At 35.2% G+C, this 11,286-nt stretch overlaps 1 long non-coding RNA gene across 1 annotated transcript in view; it reads right to left on the bottom strand.

Moving 5' to 3' along the window:
* Positions 1-8,568: 8,568 nt before the first annotated feature.
* Positions 8,569-11,286, bottom strand: part of LOC131423251 (uncharacterized) — a 98,185-nt gene continuing 95,467 nt past the window's right edge. The window contains exon 6 of the long non-coding RNA XR_009224552.1: positions 8,569-10,295. This is a non-coding gene — a long non-coding RNA (uncharacterized LOC131423251). The remainder of the gene's footprint in view (positions 10,296-11,286) is intronic.

Genomic DNA, 11,286 nt, shown 5'->3' with positions numbered 1-11,286 from the left:
ATTTTGCATGTTTTAAAACATGCACAAATAGTTAATTTTTTAAGAGGTCAAAGTAATTAAGCAGGGCTAGGAAGATAGTCTTTTAAAGAGAAGGCGTTCAAAAAATTTGAAAGTCTACATGGAATTAAAAAGAACCTGGAATCTTATTTTATGTCCCATACAAAAATTAATTAGAAATGGATCATATATCTTAAATCTTAGAATTATAAATAGTCTGTAAAGAAACACACACACAAAAAAGATTTTTTAATTGGACTTGAAAAGTATGAGAATCTTAAAAATAGATGGATAAAGAAAATGTGGGGACTGTGGGTGTGGCTCAGTAGTAGAGCACTTGCCTGGCATATGTGAGGCCCTGGGTTCGATCCTCAGAACCACATAAAAATAAACATTGGCAACAAAAAATATTTTTAAAAAAGAAAAAGAAAATGTGGCATAAGAACACATTGGAAAAGTATCTAGCCATTTTTTTTTTCTCTTTTGGTACCAGGAATTTTTCTTTTTGGTACCAGGGGCCTTTAACCACCAAGTGATATCCCCAGCCCTTCTTTTGTATTTTATTTAGAGGCAGGGTCTCCCTGAGTTGCTTACCACTTGCTAAGTTGCTAAGCATTATTAGGGCATAGAACTCATGACCCACTTGTCTCAGCCTCTGGAGCCACTGGGAAGTATTCCCTTAAAAGTGGGAAATCCCATGATTTCCAACAACATAGATGAACCTGGAGGACATTATGCTAAGTGCAATGAGGCAAATACTGCTTGATCTCACTCATATGTGGAATCTAAAACATTGAATTCATAGAGTAGAAAGTAGAATAATAATTATTGAAGGTGGGGAGGGGTAGATGTGGGAGGGGGCGGTTTTGATCAAAGGGTACAAAGTTTGTTAGATAGGAGGAATGAGGTTTAGCGATCTATTAAGCATAATAGTAGCTAAAAGAAATAATAATGCATCGAGTATTTCAAAATCACTAAAGTACATTTTAAGTGTTTCATCACCAAAAAAAGATAAAGATGTGTGGTGATGGATTTGCTAATGAGCCTGATTTAATCATTCCATATTATAAACATAAATCAAAATATCACATTGTCTCCTATAAATATATACAATTATTATTTGTCAGTTAAAAACAGAACTTAGAAATCTAAAGAACAAAAAGGAAACTGGATAAATTGAATATCAAAATTAAAAATGTCTGCTCTTTGACCATTACTGTCAAGAAAAACAAAAGGGATGTAAGAAACTGGGAGAAAGTATTAGCAAAACACATATCTAATAAAAAATTTGCATCCAGACATATGAAGAATTCTTAAAAACCAATAATGAGAAGATAAACAATCCAGGTAGAAATGGGCAAAAGATATGAAGAGACATTTATATACATACATCTGCATATAAATATATAAAAATGGCAGATAAACACCCCCAAAAAATATCTTTAGTCATTAGTGAAATGTAATTTAAAATCACAATGATACTACTATTTCCTCCATCAGTGAAGCTAAAATTAAAAAGGAATACCAGTGAAGGGTCAGCAAGAGTGTAAAGCAAATGGATTGCACAGAAATTGTAGGTAAGTACATAAAGTAATATCATCATTTTGGAAAAGTTTAGCAGTTTCTTCTGAAATTAAAAATATATCTGCCTATGACTCATAGGTATTTTCCCCAAAGTAAAGAAAGTAGATACCCACAGAAAGACTGAATGCTCAAGAAAGCTTTATTCTTTTTTTAATATTTATTTTTTTATTAGTTTTAGGTGCACACAATTTCTTTCTTTTTTTGAGAGAGAGAGAATTTTTTAATATTTATTTTTTAGTTCTCGGTGACACAACATCTTGATTTTATTTTTATGTGGTTATGAGGATCAAACCCAGTGCCCTACACATGCCAGGCGAGCACGCTACTGCTTGAGCCACATCCCCAGCCCCCAAAGCTTTATTCTTAATAGTTAAAAACTTAAAACAATTTAAATCTCTACTGAAAGAGGATGAATAAACAAATTGTGGTAGACTCATACAATACTAGTCAGTAATAAGAAATGACAAAATAATAACACACATGACATGGATGAATATTAAAAGCATTATGCCAAGTGAAAGAAGCCTGACTCAAAAGGCTACATATTATATAACTGCATTTACATAAAACTTGAGAAAAGGCAACTTAATCTATAGCAACAGAAAGCAGATTAGTGTGTGCTTTGTGGGGATGGAGGAGTGGGAATTTACCTAAAAAAGGCACAAGGGAGATTTATGGGGTAACGGAATGTTTAATATCTTTATTGTGATGATTGTTTGTCAAAATACCTCCAATTATATACTTAAAATGTATGTATTTTAACATGTAAATTATACTTTATTAAAATTGACTTTTAAAAAGACAACATAATTCACTACATTAACTAAACAAAGACCAAAATAAATGATCATCTCAATAAATGGAGAAAAACAAAATTCACTATTGATTCATGACAAAAATTCTTGACAATCTTAGAAGAGAGGTAAACTGCATTAAAAGTTCTATTTCACAAAACAAACAAAAAATTACAGAAAACACCCTACCTACTGGTAAAATGTTGAAAGCTTTCCATTCCCTTTGACACTAAGACAAGTATGCTAGAATGCTGCTCTCTAGTCACTCTTCTATTTGATACTGTACTGAAGGTCCCAGTCAGTACAATAGGTAAATAAAAACAATTAAGTATAAAGATTAGAAAGGAAAAACACTTATTCATAGGCATATTTCTATTCATAGAAAAGTTCAGAAGAATATATAGTTAATCTTAGAATTCGCAAATAAATTTAGCAAAGTTACTTGATATGCAGTTTTAAAAACTGCATTTTCCTATACCAGAAAAACCTATTACATAGAAAGTTTAATATTAAAAAAATATATCATTTGCTAGGCACAGTGGCACATGCCTGTAACCCCAATGGCTCAGGAGGCAACTTAGGGAGTCCCTAAGCAACTCAGAAAAAAATATCTCTACATCAAATATAAAATAGTTCTGGGGATGTGGATCAGTAGTTAAGTGCCCCTGGGTTCAATCCCTGGTTCAATCCCCCCAAAAAAGAAAATATCATTTATAGTAGCATCACAAAAGAACAGATACCTGAGAATTAATCAAACGTATGATATGCAATATCTGTACACAGAAAACCAATTTAAACCAATGGAAAGATCTGAACATTCATATATCAGAAGATTCAATAAAACATAATAATTTGCCCCAAACTGGCTAATTGCAATTCCAATTAAAATCTCAACTTTTCATTGAAACTGACAACAGATTCTAAAATTTATAACACAAATGCAAAGAGTCTAAAACATCCAAAGCAATATCAAAGAACAACACCTCTGATGGATGTCAAAACTTACATGGCTATGATAATAAGGACAATATGATATTGGCACAAGAATACACAAATAGGGCTGGAGTTGTGGCTCAGTGGTAGAGTGCTCGCCTAGTGCGTGAAAGGCCCCGGGTTCAATCCTCAGCACCACATAAAAATAAACAAATAATAAAACAAAGGTATTGTGTCCAACTACAACTAAAAAACAATAAATATAAAAAAGAATACTCAAATAGACGAACAAAATGAAATATATATCCCAGAAATAGACATAAACATCTAAAGACATTTGATTATAAAAAATTGCATTGCAAAGCAGAGGTAGGTCTTTTCAACAAAATACCAGATAAATTGTAAATCCCTATATTAAAAGATTAAATTAGGGGCTGGGGATGTGGCTCAAGCGGTAGCGCACTTGCCTGGCATGTGTGCGGCCCGGGTTCGATCCCCAGCACCACATACAAACAAAGATGTTGTGTCCGCCGAAAACTAAGTAAATAAATATTAAAAAAAATTCTTTCCAAAAAAATGTTATAAAAAAAAAAAAAAAAAGATTAAATTGGAGCCAGACATGGTAGCACACTCCTGTAACGCAGCTTTTCATGAGGCTGAGGTAGGAGGATTGCAAGTTCAAAGCCAATCTCAGCAACTTAATGAGCTTGCCTCAAAAACCCCCAGAAAATCAAAAACACAGGAAAAAAGGAGCAGGGAGGGAGTATTGTGGTGTAGCTCAGATGTAGAGTACTTGCTGATCATGTGTGAGTCCCTGGGTTCACTCCCCAGCACCACAAATGAAAAACACATTAAATTTGATGTATAACACACCCAATTTACAAATTCAATTCTAGGAAAACTGTAGATTTAAATGTGAAAAGCAAAACAATAAAACTTTTGCAATAGGGAAAGATTTTAGTAGGACACACAAAAATTAGCACTTACTGTTAAAGAAAAGATTATTTTCAAATTAAGAATTTTTTAATGCAGGAACAAAAATGAACAAACTACACTTGTGCACAGCATGGAAAAATTTCACAAGTATCTTTTGAGAAAAAAAAATGAAACACAAAAAACATTATACAACTAACTGCACTTACACAAACTTGATTAACAAGCAAAGCTAAGGTATAATGTTATAATTCAGAATGGCAATTACATGTGGGGAGGGAGGAGGGACAGTTAGTAAGAGTATGCATGGGGGCTGAGTTTGAGATGCTGGCAATATTCCATTTCTTGACCTGGATAGCAGTTATGCAAATGTATTCAGTAAGTTGTTCATTCATTTATCTTACATGCATTTTCCCATATGTGTGCTGTACTTTTTTAATAAGGATATATTTGTTGAGATATTATTTATTTACTTATTCATATTTTGTTTGTAGAGTGCTTGCCTAGCACGTGCAAGGCCCTGGGTTCAATCCTCAGCACCACATAAAAATAAATAAATAATAAAACAAAGGTATTGTATCCAACTACAACTAAAAAAATATATAGAAAAGAATACTCAAATAGACGAACAAAATGAAATATATATCCCAGAAATAGACATAAACATCTAAAGACATTTGATTTATTATAAAAGTTGCATTGCAAAGCACATGTGTGAGTCCCTGGGTTTTTTTTAAAGTATACTTTAAAATTTAAAAATGTGTGGGGCAGGAAGCATGAATAGGAAAGTTGCAGATCAGAAAAGCTCAAATACATGGGAAAAGATGTTCATAATCATTAGTAACCAGAGAAATACAAATTACCACACTTTCACATTATACTTTTTAACTGGCAAAAACAGCTTCATTATTTCAACTATTCGCAGAGAGGTATATAGGACACATTCACCGATATTGCGAACATGAACTGATCAGGCCACTCTAAGTGTGTTGGGGGTGAGGTGAGAATCTCCTATGAGCCAACAACTTTATTCCTTCTTATATATTCCAAATAATTTCCTACACAGATTCATAAGGAGATATATATTAAAATGTTCACTACAATATTGTTTATGTAGGTAGGAACTGGTTCCATTTGGGGTCCAACAATGGAAATGTCATAGGTAAAATATGGTAGTTGTACTCTACAGTGTCAGATGTAGAATAAAAAGCAACATGGACCATAAGGACAGTGCTAATTTCTTTGTTTGTTTGTGGTGCTGGGGATTGTGCATGATATCCCCAGCTAATTTTTTTTAATGTAAGAAATGGAATGAGTTCTAACATGGTGTCACTGTTGTAAATTATACATACATAACACCAAATGAAGGCACATTTTTCAAGAACACATAGAAACTAAATGATACATATGAAACAGTTGTATATGTGTTGGGAGTGAAGAGAACTGGAAATAGAGAATGGGAGTAAAAGGAATCTTTTATAAACAAGAAAGTATGAACAGCCAGGATCAGACATCAACTTAAGCAAATGATCGAAGTTAATGTCACCAGTAGTGGGACAAATAAACATAATGTGCTTCCTGATATGATCCACTAAGGACACAAAGTTACTTCTGTGGTATTCTTGCCAAACATGTGTGACCCAAATTTAAGCAGAAGGAATCATCAGAGAAATCCAAATAGTGGGACATTCTACAAATAACTGGCCTGTACTCTTCCAAAGTGTCAAAGTCATGAAAGATAAAAGGCTGAGAAATGCTAGAGACATGATAATTGAAAGTGGGGACTTGTATTGCATCTTAAACCAGAAGGAAGACAATAATGAGACAAGGGGTGAAATCTGAACAAGCTATGTAGATTATATTGTTAATTTCCTGATTTTTATAATGTACATATTATAAATGTGCACGATAAATGTATTAAAAAATACATTTCACAATATACATATTAACATCCAGCAACTCATAGTATGTGGGAACTGTCTATATTAATCATTTTCCACATACCATGAGATTCACCCTTCAAAAAGTTGTGCAACCATCACCAGAACATTAATTCCGTAAAATTTCCACCACCCCAAAGGGAGGCTATGTACCTATGAGGGGTCACTCCTCAATTACAGGCCCTGGTTCTGAGACCTACTGTCTCTTAAGATGTTGTCTACTGTGGACATTTCATTTAAAACAGAATCATGTAGTATGTAACTTTTCTGTCTGGCTTTTTTTCACTAAGCATAGTGTTTTCGGTATTCATCCATATTATAGCATAAATCATTATTACTTTTATTACATTATTACTTTTATACATTATTCATTGTATAACACATTTTATCATTCACGAGTTGATGGACATTGGAGTTCTTTCCACTTTTTGGCTATTGTACATAGGAATTAGTGCTATGAATATATATGCACATGTATTTGGGTTTGTTTTTAATTATTTGGTGTATATACTTAGGAGTGAAATTTCTCACTCACATGGCAAGTTTTTGGAGAATTGCCAAACTTCTCTAAAGCAACTACATCATTTTAAGTTCCCACAGAGTGAGAAAAAAATTGAGTGAAGGTGAGAAAGCAAGTCCCTGGTCATTTGCACCTCTGTCCTGTTTTCACTCACACTTCTAGCACCAATGTGTAGGGTTTTGATGACACCAGCTGGGTGCCTACAATTAGTCAATTGTACCTGGAGTTAGTGTCAGACTGTAAGTTAAGGGCCCAAGACTGCCCCTATTTCAGATGCCAATTGCAATTTCTGGGCCTTTATACTTCTGGCTGACTAGTTATAAAACAGGAGATACCAAGAACACCTTCTTATGTTCAATAATTTGCTAGAACACCTTACAAAACAAGGAAACAGTTTACTTTCTGTTACTGGTTTATTACAAGCCAGGAACCACTGAATGGAAAAGATGCATAGGGCAAGGTAAGTGGAAAGGGATACTGGGCTTCCAGGGCTTCTCCATGTCATACCAGCCTTCTCAACACCGATTTGTTTAGCAACTTTGGGGCTATCTGAATCTCTAAGTTTCATTACATACACATGACTGATTAAATCATTAGCTGTTCAATGATTGCTGTGATCTGAATGTCCTGTCAAATATAAATATTATTTAATGAGGTGGGGGCTTTAAGTATTATATTTAGATGTGACTGAAAGTTGCTGTAAGAAGACTTGTGGGTATTGGGATAGAATGAATATATTTTGCATGTGAGGACATGAATTTGGGGGTCAAGGATGGAATGTAATGTTCTGAATGTGTCCTGCAAAGTTAAACCTAATCATCGATGTGGAAATACTAAGAGGTGGGGCCTTTAGGAGATGATTAAGTTATAAGGGTGGGGCCCTCATGGATGGGATACACACTTTTTTTAAAAAACCCTTTTATATTTCATTCTTCTACTATGTAAGGACACAGGATTCCACTACTTTTTCTGTTCTACCATGTCAGTTCACACCAAGAAGACCCTCAGACACTGGCTTGACAGCCTCCAGAACTGTGAGAAAACACTGTTCTTTATAATTACCCATTCTCGGGTGCTTTGTTACAGTGGCATAAATGGACTAAGATAGTGATTAATGGGCTGCAGGCATAGCTTAAAGTATTTGCCTAGCATGTATGAGGCCCTGGTTCCATGCCAGCACTGAAAGAAAAAAAAAAAGTAATGAGCTGAAAGTTCCACCCACTAACTATTTCTTGGGTCTTTATCTTGCAACCCCCTTGTGGAAGCTAGACAAGAGCTCCCAGCCATCTCATTAAGATACAATCTCATTAACAAGATTGGCTCCTCACAGTTCCAAGAGCTTTAGACAATCTGGTGTCAGGAACTAGGAACTAAGACAAAATATTAGAATAAGATATTCCCTTAACACTTATTACTCAGGAAAGTGTGAGGACTTTAGGAGTTTTGTGCCAGAACTGGGAAGAAAGCCTAAATATGTATTTTCTATTACATCACCATCTTCAACCATATGTTGAAAGTCAATCCAATACCAGTACATTAGACCTGAGGGGGAAATGAAAACTTGACCATGGATGCAGGAAATTCTTTATCCTGGCATCCATGACAACATTTTGTTTCATGATAGGCAAAGGTATTTGAAGAACTTCAAAAGCAAGGGAGTGGAAATGGTAGAAAGGAAACACTGTCCCTTTGATACTTATGACTTATATTGAATTTAATCATGCTGCACCAAGCCATTATCACTCTTCAAAGGCAGATAGACAAGTAAAAGGATTTTCTCCTCTCAGGACATTAAGGCCAGTGACTCTGGTACGAACAGATGAAGGAATGGATTGGTAGGTAGTAAGCCAGAAGACACACACACACATAATAGTCCATTCCATTAGCTTTATTTTGACTGAATTCAACATGGGGTGACAAAAACAAATGTTACCACTAAAATTGAGTATTACATGCAGACACTGATCTTTGCACTCCTTGTATTTGTTTTCTACTTTAATCCACATTAATGTAAAATACATGGTGTCTTACTAAAAATTTCCATATAAATCAAGATTTAATAAATTCCCTTTAAAAGGTTTATTCTTTTATTATTGAGAATTTTATATAGTCTATATTGACAGTTTCTTTGAACAGATGTTTACAGGATTAAATTTTTTCACAAAGGGCAGGCAAATAAAACTTAATGTAAAACCTGTGTTTTCCAGAAGCTACTTTCATTCTCTTCAGGGTGTTTAGTTCTAGATGGTTCTTCCAGTTTCATAAGATAGTGAAGAGTGGTCAATAGTCGACTTTATTTAACTTCTAGAATTCACTTTCAGGGAATGAGTGGGATGCCAGGGGAGAGTGAAAGATTCAGGTTCTGGGGAGACTGAGGGATCATAAATGTTACGGGGTAAGGGCAAATCGAGGGGAAAAAATAAAAACATGCTCCTGCAGGTCAGTGAGAAGCTAAAATGGGAGTTACAATGAAGGAGTAGGGCAATGTGATTAGGTTGCTACACTTTCTGAAGAAAGTAATTACAAATAGAAATCAAATAACAATTCATAGTGACATTTAAGTGACCAATCACTAACAGTTGTGGCAGACAAAAGAAAGATGACATTATACCTTATCCCTGATTCATTCATTTTAATAGGCTGGTATGTGACACTACTGTGGGTGAAATCATAATGAAATCGTTCTGTGCTAAGGTGATCAGCTTCCATGGGGTGCTTTCTTTATACTCTGTCCAATGGTATAAACTCCAGTGATTTATGCCTCCTGGAAGTTTTTCAGCAATATTAAAGGTAAAGCACTGATGAGACAGCCAGTGGAGAACATGTTTCCAGGTAGCCTGAAACCCAGCAGACAATGTAGCTGTTGCCAAATAAACACAGAAATCTACATTGTATGCCAGGTTCATGCCACAGACCTGGATATTCAGCCCAGGAGTTTTCCACATGAACTGTTTCAAAAGAATTGCCTGCTGCATTCAAGATGTCAAAATTGTTATGTGTTCTCTACCACAAGGAAAAAAGGCAACCATAAGGAAAAAAGGCAACCTCAAGTCAGAAGTTTGGGGACTCAGTACAAATGAAATTACCTGAAAATATCATATCAAGTTGTCATTATTTAATCATCCTGTTATTTTGAAAACACCCTTTAAAAGTAAAGAGATGTGTACATAGATGAATGTATGGATGGTCAGGTAGGCAGGTATATGAGTGGGTGGATGGGTAGATGGTATCTAATGCAGACTGTAAGAATATCCAGATTCTACCGACTTCTGATATCAAAAGCAAATAAATATACTTCATCATTCAGACAGCCAGTTTCCTAAACCCAGCTAATAATGGAAGTCTTATACCTCAAAAGTCTGTGTGTATGTGTGTGTGTACATGTATAACTCAATATAAAGCCTTCATTATTAAAGACTGCCCAAATGATCTTGCTCACGGCACTGTAACAGAAGCCAAATGATGCCGTCAGAGACCCAGTAGCCAGATGTAGCTGCTGATTACAAAAGACAGGATCTACACTGGCTACTGAGCCATTGAGGGCATCTACAACTTGCAGCAACTGGACGATCTACAGCCATCTCAGGAGGGATGCTGTGGAAGGAAAGAAAAAACATGTCAATGCTGGAAACTAATGTGCAAACAATTTCAAGACTTCATTTCCATATTTTCTCTTGGTTCTGAATGGATATCTTGAAAATAACTCCACTTACGCAGTTTCAGACCATCTTTATATTCAATTATTTATTCAATAAGTCCTGATTGAGTGATTTTGAGTAAAGTATCAATGTCTTTGGGGCTGGAGATGCAGCAGCAAACGAAACAGTTGAATTTCTCTGAAACACACACACTTTATTATTGAGGTGCTTTCTCTATATTCTGTCCAGGTAGCCTGAAACCCAGCAGACAATGTAGCTGTTGCCAAATAAACACAGAAATCTACATTGTATGCCAGGTTCATGCCACAGACCTGGATATTCAGCCCAGGAGTTGTTGATCATCTACCCATCCACCTACTCATCAACATACCAACCTCACCATCCACACAATCCACAACTTTATGTGACCTTGGAGCATTTTTAATGTTTAGTGTTATTTTAAGATGAGTAATCTAGCCATGATAGACAGATGTAAATTGTATTTAAAATATGGCTTCTTGCTATAAATGGAAGATGACAGTTATTTCTACCAAATGTCTAAAACATCAAAGAAAACTGCAGAAATGTTATCTGCAAAATATGCAAGTAGCAGCTCACTGGTTTTCAGTTCCAAGCTGTCCTCCCATAATATAATGCAGTCATAAGTTACAGGACTGGTGCCCTCATCATTGATGAATTCATTCATTTATCCATCCAAAAATACGGACTCCCTTCTCTGTATTTTATACCAGGCACTAGGAATGCAAGAAAGTCCCATTCTTCATGGAACTGAGAATCTAAAATTTACCATGAAGGTAGGAAGAAACAGGAAAATACCCCCCAATAGTTATGTATAATCAACAGTAAAGGGGAATATTGTTCTTTCTCTTAAAGGCCTTCGCTGAGGGCCTGACATTTGAGTAGCTGGAAGGAGGAAGATGAGGAGA

This window comes from Marmota monax, unplaced genomic scaffold (assembly GCF_021218885.2).
Source record: "Marmota monax isolate L192 unplaced genomic scaffold, Marmota_monax_Labrador192_F-V1.1 WCK01_AAM20220418_F8-fsc00225, whole genome shotgun sequence".
In the NCBI taxonomy this organism is placed as follows: domain Eukaryota; kingdom Metazoa; phylum Chordata; class Mammalia; order Rodentia; family Sciuridae; genus Marmota; species Marmota monax.
The sequence above is the reverse complement of the archived record's forward strand: the minus strand, read 5'-3'. Positions and strand labels throughout refer to the sequence as shown.